Consider the following 7,416-nt stretch of genomic DNA (forward strand, 5'->3'; position numbering starts at 1 on the left):
TTTACTATGTCACAAAGTCATCGTCTGTACAAAGCATTATGTTAAATCTAGGTGTGTAAGCTGTACCACAACAGAATTATTCTTGGGCCTTGTTTTTACAGCAGTTCAATTATGAAATCAGATACTTTAAGGGCACAGACAATGTAGTTGCTGATGCTTCATCTAGGCTACCTTTAGGGAGTGAATTATCTAACAACTTTAGAGAAGGAGAGAAAGAGTTTAAAATTATGTAATTGAAAGGTGTAAAAGAGGAAAAAGAGAACTTGAAAATGTGAAAAGACATGTGCAAGAATCAAAATCATGATCAAAATTGGAAATTGGTTAAGAGCATGTTGGGTAAGAAAGCAGGAGAAAAGACTGAACAATATTAAATGGTACACAAGGGTATTTTATTCAGGAGACATAAGACAGACTCAGATGATTGCTAACTATTTTGACTTGAACAATGTGCTGATACTTTAATTACTTATACACATGAGAATTTTGGGCATTGTGTATCAACCAAATGCACACAAAGATTCAGGAGAACATCTACTTTTATAGCATAGGAAGGAGATGAAAGAAGAAGATTGACAGATGTGACAGATGTCAAAGTGTGAAGCTAAGTAACCAAACAAGTAGAGGACAAATGCAAAACATACTGCCTAATAGTAAACTAGATATTGTATCTGTGGAATTTATGGACTTTTTCATAGGTCTGAGGGTGGATTTTGTTATGTTTTTGTGATAGTTGATGTATTTTTGGAGTTCAAAAACCTGTTTCCTCTTAAGAAAGCTATCAGTAAGCCAACCATCCCTAAAATTGAAAACACATATTATCATCAGGTGGTTATTCCTAAAACAATTTTATCTGACCACAGTTCTCATTAACAGCATAAGTTTGGAAAGATTTTGTTGATCACACAAAAACAAGGCATATTCTAACCTTGGTGTACCATCTATCAAATAACCCTGCAGAAAGATATATGAGAGAAATTGGAAGACTGTTTAGAACATATTTTAGTAAGAATCATACCAGTTGAATAGATTATGTCAGTGATTTTGAGGATATTATGAACAGCTTACAACATTCTTCAACAGGTTTTTCACCATCTGAAATCATGTTTAATCACAGACCAACTAACTTGATTTCTGAGAATGTTGAGTTTCCTCCATGTAAAATTCTGTCACCTCAAGAGAGAGAAGAGTGCATCACGGAGATGGTGAAAAAACAGGGGGATAGGAGAAAGCAGAGACATGATGGTAAAGCTGGATTTTTGTTTGTGGTAGGAAACCTTGTGTCAGTGAAAGCCAAAGAGAAATTTAAAGAGTTGACATCTAAGATACAGAATTTTTTTGATATTTATATAGCACAATTTGAAATTCTTTAAAATCCACATACTAATGCATACAGACTTGTGTATCCCAAAGTTGTTTGGATTATGCAGTACCACTGAACTAAAATCATATAGACATTATCCATAAGTATGTAATTTTGTTGGTTTCCTTTCCTTTCTCTATTTTCAGGAATGTAGTATGTAAGATGATGTGATTTCTAAAGTTCTGTCTTATCTATTGACTGAATTTAAATCTATGCCACAATATATTTGAAGGTTCATATAACTATATAATTATGCTTTCTACCAATACCAGAAAAGGAAAGTTGTTACTCACCATATAGTGGAGATGCTGAGTCATGATAGGCACAATAAAAAGATTCACACCATCATAGCTTTTGGCCATTAAAGCCTTTGTCAGCAGTAGACACACACACACACACACACACACACACACACACATGCACGTGCAACTTGCACACACGTCTCCAGTCTCAGAGAGCCAAAACTACAGTGCGAGCAGCAGCACCAGTGCATTATGGGAGTGGTGACTGAGTAGGTGTAAGGAGGAGGCTGGGGTGGGGAGGGGAAGGGATAGTATGGTGGGTGTGGCAGACAGTGAAGTGTTGAGGTTTAAACAGAGGGTGGTGAGAAAGTGTGGATTGGGGAGGGGGTAAGTAGCAGAAAGGAAAGAAATAAAAATAAAAATAAATTAAAAGACTGGGTGTGGTGGTGAAATAACAGCTGTGTAGTGCTGGAATGGGAACAGGGAGGGGGCTGGATGGGTGAGGACAGTGGCTAACGAAGGTTGAGGCCAGGGGGTTATGGGAATGTAGGATGTATTGCAGGGAAAGTTCCCACCTGCGCAATTCAGAAAATCTGGTGTTGGTGGGAAGGATCTATATGGCACAGGCTGTGAAGCAGTCATTGAGATGAGGGGTATCATATTTGGCAGTATCTTCAGCTACCGGGTGGTCCACTTGTTTTTTGGCCACAGTTTGTCGGTGGCCGTTCATGTGGACAGACAGCTTGTTTGTTTTCATGCCTACATAGAATGCAGCACAGTGGTTGCAGCATAGCTTGTAAATCACATGACTGGTTTCACAGGTAGGTGATGTTAAGTGACCCAGTAGGAGGATGTATGGGGCAGATCTTGCATCTAGGTCTATTACAAGGGTATGAGACATGAGGTAAGGGATTGGGAGAAGGGCATGTGTAAGGATGGATGAGTATATTGTGTAGGTTTGGTGGATGACGGAATACCACAGTAGGAGGGGTGGGACGGATAGTGGATAGGACATTTCTCATTTGAGGGCATGACGAGAGGTAATTGAAACCCTGGCAGAGAATGTAATTCAGTTGCTCCAGTCCCATCTGGTACTGAGTTATGAGAGGAATTCCCCTCTGTGGCCAAACTGTGGGACTATGGGAGGTGGTGGGGGACTGGAAAGATAAGGCACAGGAGATTTGTTTTTGTACAAGGATGGGAGGATAATTACGGTCAGTGAAGGCTTCAGTGAGACCCTCAGTATATTTAGAGAGAGACTGCTCGTCACTACACATGCGATGACCATGGGTGGCTAGGCTATACAGAAGGGACTTCTTGGTATGAAATGGATGGCAGCTGTCAAAGTGGAGGTTTTGCTGGTGGCTGTTGTTGTTGTTGTTGTGGTCTTCAGTCCTGAGACTGGTTTGATGCAGCTCTCAATGCTACTCTATCCTGTGCAAGCTTCTTCATCTCCCAGCACCCTACATCCTTCTGAATCTGCTTAGTGTATTCATCTCTTGGTCTCCCTCTACTATTTTTACCCTCCATGCTACCCTCCAATACTAAATTGGTGATCCCTCGATGACTCACAACATGTCCTACCAACCGATCCTTCTTCTAGTCAAGTTTTGCCACAAACTCCTCTTCTCCACAATTCTATTCAATACCTCCTCATTAGTTATGTGATCTACCCATCTAATCTTCAGCATTCTTCTGTAGCACCACATTTCAAAAGCTTCTATTCTCTTCTTGTCTAAAACATTTATCGTTCATGTTTCACTTCCATACGTGGCTATACTCCATACAAATACTTTCAGACTGACATTTAAATCTATACTCGATGTTAACAAATTTTTCTTCTTCAGAAACGCTTTCCTTGCCATTGCCAGTCTACATTTTATATCCCCTCTACTTCGACCATCTTCAGTTATTTTGCTTCCCAAATAGCAAAACTCCTTTACTACTTTAAGTGTCTCATTTCCTTATCTAATTCCCTCAGCATCACCCAATTTATTTCGACTACATTCCATTATCCTCGTGGTGGTTAGTAGGTTTCATATGGATGGAGGTACTGATGTAGCCATCTCTGAGGTGGAGGTCGACTTCTAGGAAGGTGGCTTGTTGGGTTGAGTAGGACCAGGTGAAGTTGTTGAGGTTCTGGAGGAATGTGAATAAGGTGTCCTCACCTTCAATCCAGATAGCAAAGATGTCATCAATGAATCTAAACCAGGTGAGGCGTTTACGATTCTGGGTTTTTAGGAAAGATTCCTCTAGATGGCCCATGAATAGGTTACCATAGGATGGTGCCAGGCGGGTGCCCATAGCCATACTGTGGATTTGTTTGTAGGTAATGCCTTCAAAGGAGAAGGAATTGTGGGTGAGGATACAGTTGGTCATGGAGACTAGGAAGGAGGTTGTTGGTTTGGAATCCATAGGGCATCTGGAAAGGTAATTTTCGATAGCAGTAAGGCCATGGGCATTAGCAATGTTAGTGACGAGCAGGGCAATGTGTGGTAAAGGGAAAGGAACTGTCGAGAGTTGGTCGAGGAAGTGGTTGGTATCTTTTATATAGGAGGATAGGTTCCAGGTAATAGGTTGAAGGTGTTTATCCATGAGAGCAGAGATTCTCTCAGTGGGGGCACAGTAACTGGCCACAGTGGAGCATCCTGTGTGGTTTGGTTTATGGACTTTAGGAAGCATGTAGAAAGTGGGAGAGTGGGGAGCGGTAAGCAGAGACATGGACTCTGGGGAGAGGTTCTGGGATGGGCCTAAGTAGTAACTGGTTATCCAGCTGGATTGCTGGAATGGGATCACTGTGGCATGATTTGTAGGTGGAGGTATCTGACAGCTGACTGAGTCTTTCTCCCATGTAATCCTTGCAGTTCAAAACTACGGTGGTGGAGCCTTTGTCCGCAGGTAGGATTATAAGATCGGGATCAGTTCTTAGATGGTGGACTGTGGTTCTTTCTATGGATGTAAGGTTAGAATGCACGTTGAGGGATTTGAGGAATGATGGTGAGGCAAGATTCGGGGATAAGAAATTTTGGAATGTTAACAGGGGGTGGTTTGGAGGCAGTGGAGGTGTATCACGGTTGGATGGAGGAGTGAAGGCAAGGTTCAATATTGGTCTTTGGTTGAGTCTGATTGGTTGGGTTGGTGGCAAAAATGTGTTTCCACTGTAGGGACTGGGAGAAGGAGAGAAGGTCTTTAACTAGTCCTGCATGGTTGAATTTGGGAGTGGGGTAAAAGGTGAGGTCTTTGGAAAGGACTGATATTTCTGTGGGACTAAGGCTTCTGGAGGAAAGGTTCATGACTGTGTTGAGGGTCTGTTTAGGTTTTGAGTTCTGTGTGGTGGTGGGAGGGAGTTTTGGTGGGTGGGGTAAGTGTAGAAGGTATGCGAGGCAGGGTTTGTCAGCTATGAGGGAGTGTGGGGGAGGTTTGGAGGTTGTTGCAGAAGTGGTGGACAGTGATACTCCGCGGCGGGAGTAGGAAGTGAGCAGGATGGAGAGCTTTTTGAGGTGGCGTTGTGCGTGTTGCTCAAGTTCCTGCAGGGCAAGAGTTTCAATGTGTGTTATGGGTTCCAGGAATTTGGGATTACATAGCAGGAGAATTTAGTGGATGGAGAGAAGATACTGCAAGGAGGATTGGGCTTCGTTGATATGGTTTTACAGGACTATGTTGGTGAGGTCTAAGGATTGACAGAATCTAAACAGGTGGAAGTCATTGTGGAAGGAGGGGTGGCAACCAGAGAAGGGTAAATTAGATTTGTGCTTTAGAATTTGTACATACGAGGTGCATTCAAGTCCTAAGGCCTCCGATTTTTTTTCTCCAGACTGGAAAGAGATAGAAACAGGCGCATTGTTTTAAAATGAGGCCGTGTTCATTGTCAATATGTCCCAGAGATGGCAGCACCGTACGGCAGCTGGAATTTTACCACCAGCAGCGAGAATGGGGACTGTTTTAAATACTTAAAATGGCGACGTTTTCCTTACTTGAACAGCGTGCAATCATTCGTTTTCTGAATTTGCGTGATGTGAAACCAATTGAAATTTATTGACAGTTGAAGGAGACATGTGGTGATGGAGTTATGGATGTGTCGAAAGTGCGTTCATGAGTGCGACAGTTTAATGAAGGCAGAACATCATGTGACAACAAACCGAAACATTTTCGGGCTCGCACAAGCCGGTCTGACGACATGATCGAGAAAGTTGAGAGAATTGTTTTGGGGGATCACTGAATGACTGTTGAACAGATCACCTCCAGAGTTGGCATTTCTGTGGGTTCTGTGCACACAATCCTGCATGACGACCTGAAAATGCGAAAAGTGTCATCCAGGTGGGTGCGACGAATGCTGATGGACTACCACATGGCTGCCCGTGTGGCATGTTGCCAAGCAATGTTGACGCGCAATGACAGCATGAATGGGACTTTCTTTTCATCGGTTGTGACGATGGATGAGATGTGGATGCCATTTTTCAATCCAGAAACAAAGCGCCAGTCAGCTCAATGGAAGCACACAGATTCACTGCCACCAAAAAAATTTCGGGTAACCGCCAGTGCTGTAAAAATGATGGTGTCCATGTTCTGGGACAGCGAGGGCGTAATCCTTACCCATTGCATTCCAAAGGGCACTACGGTAACAGGTGCATCCTATGAAAATGTTTTGAAGAACAAATTCCTTCCTGCACTGCAACAAAAACGTCCGGGAAGGGCTGCGCGTGTGCTGTTTCACCAAGACAATGCACCCGCACATCGAGCTAATGTTACGCAACAGTTTCTTCGTGATAACAACTTTGAAGTGACTCTTCATGCTCCCTACTCACCTGACCTGGCTTTTGGCTTTTTCCAACAATGAAAGACACCCTCCGTGGCCGCACATTCATCAGCCGTGTTGCTATTGCCTCAGCGATTTTCTAGTGGTCAAAACAGACTCCTAAAGAAGCCTTCGCCGCTGTCATGGAATCATGGTGTTAGTGTTGTGAAAAATGTGTACGTCTCCAGGGTGATTGTGTCGAGAAGTAATGCCTGTTTCATCAATTTTGGGTGAGTAGTTAATTAGAAAAAAAATCGGAGGCCTTAGAACTTGAATGCACTTTGTATGTACCATGAGAATAAATGTGTAGATCATTTTACAATTTTGTAATGGGACAGTGCCATGCTTAAATGTCTATTAGTAAATTTTCTTATCTTAGAATACTATCAGTGTTAAATATTGTTGTTTTTCCTATGTACTCCGCAGAGAATAATTAAATTTGTCATGAACTCTTTTGGGTAAAGTCATGGGTATTGTGGTAAATTCAGTGAAGACTCTTTTCATTCATATGCACTATAAACAGGAGTAGTATCTTGGTATATCTGTGTATTTTCATCTGTTAACACTTTTTAATCCATTCTGGTGTAAACCCTGTATACTTATTTTTTCAATATAAATAGGCAAAACATGTGCCATGTGATGTATGTGAGGGCACTATTGAACAGCATACTTAGTATGCAAAACAATGGTTCAGGATTTGATATGAAAGTTAAACAGGAAACTATCCATTGGAGTGTGTGATGAGAAATCTAGAGAGGAAACTGAAAGATGTGGGTTGATCCACTCCCACAACTCCTCTATGGCTGCACTCTTGTTGGTCTAGTCGACTTACAAGAGATCATAAATGTGGGTAATGTACTCAAGCATCTGTCAATTACATAAGAGTTGTGAATCACATTGGTAACCAACATTGCTAGCCAAGAAATTATCCTATATGAAAAATTCATGGAACTATTTGTTTAGAAAAGTCATCACTGCTATGAGCACTGTTATTACACATAAATATATATTTTTCCAGT

This window comes from Schistocerca cancellata, chromosome 5 (assembly GCF_023864275.1).
Source record: "Schistocerca cancellata isolate TAMUIC-IGC-003103 chromosome 5, iqSchCanc2.1, whole genome shotgun sequence".
NCBI lineage: Eukaryota > Metazoa > Arthropoda > Insecta > Orthoptera > Acrididae > Schistocerca > Schistocerca cancellata.